Here is a 1,632-nt window from a genome sequence, read left to right as displayed (position 1 = left end):
AAAAATGGGGAGGGATTGGTTTAATTGATTAATCTTTATTTTTTAAAGTAAAATGTCAGAAGGGTATGAAAAGACTAAAATACCTCTCATCTAACAGAAATTAATAACAATGTTCGTCAGGATTTCATTTTTCTTACGTTTTTTATGTTGTTAGGGCTGCTAGTTGCTACCGTCAAATGATGAACATTTTTGTTTTTTTGGTTTACTTTTATTATAATGACCGTTAATATATAAAAACACTTAAAACCCAACCCGAGTCCCTAATCTCATCGTTCACTACCTCTATCTCTAACCACTGGTATTGTCGTCTTCAATCTCCATCACCCCAATGGCACAACCTCTTCATCTCTCTTTCACACACACACACACACACAGTGTTTGAATATAGACTTATCTGGACTCCATAAACTCTTGGTTCCAATATGGCTTTGAATAGATATTTGAGGTTTTATATATATATATATACTATCTTATTAAGCAAATTTAGCAAAAGTCTTAAGGTCTTAAAATTTTTAAATGATCAAAATACCCTTTATACTAACTTTTTCACCCCCTCCTGTCCTTATATATACTCACCTTTCACATACATTTACCCTCTCACAACCGATTTTTTTAAAACTATAATTTTAAATTTACACTTTATACACATATAATTAATTAATTAATTTACTTTACGTTTTTTACTTTTAAATGTTTCATTTTAAACATTTATCAAATTAACATACATAATCGTATATCAATTAAAACATGTTTAAAAAATACATTTTTATTTTAATCTATACTATCTTATTAAGCAAATTTAGCAAAAGTTTTAAAGTCTTAAAATACTAAATGACCAAAATACCCTTTATACTCACCTTTTCACTTTTCCACCCCTCTCCTCTCCTTACATACACTCATCCCATCACATACACTCACCCTCTCACAACCGATTTTTAAAAAAAATTATAATTTTAAATTTACGCTTTATACCCCTATAATTAATTAATTAATTTACTTTACGTCCTTTACTTTTAAATGTTTCATTTTAAACTTTTATCAAATTAACATACATAATCGTATATCAATTAAAATATGTATAAAAAACACATATTTATTTTAATCTATACGATCTTATTAAGCAAATTTAGCAAAAGTCTTAAAATACTAAATGACTAAAATACCTTTTATACTCACTTTTTCACTTTTTCACCCCTCACATACACTCACCCTCTCACAACCGATAATTTTAAAATTATAATTTTAATACTATCTTATTAAGACAAATTTAGCAAAAGTCTTAAAATATTAAATGACCAAAATATCATTTATACTCACTTTTTCACTTTTTCACCCCTTCATCTCCTCACATGCACTCATCCCCTCACATACACTCACCATCTCACAATAATTTTTTTTTTAATTATAATTTTAAATTTACACTTTATACCCCTATAATTAATTAATTAATTAATTAATTTTACGTCCTTTACTTTTAAATATTTCATTTTAAACTTTTATCAAATTAACATACATAATCGTATATCAATTAAAACATGTTTAAAAATACATTTTTATTTTAACAAGTTACACCATTATAATCATCTCGTTAATACCTTCGAAATGAGTCCAATATTGAATAGTTTTTGACTT

The sequence above is a fragment of the Cynara cardunculus genome (assembly GCF_001531365.2).
Source record: "Cynara cardunculus var. scolymus isolate 2C chromosome LG 2, CcrdV1, whole genome shotgun sequence".
Lineage (NCBI taxonomy): Eukaryota > Viridiplantae > Streptophyta > Magnoliopsida > Asterales > Asteraceae > Cynara > Cynara cardunculus.
The sequence above is the reverse complement of the archived record's forward strand: the minus strand, read 5'-3'. Positions refer to the sequence as shown.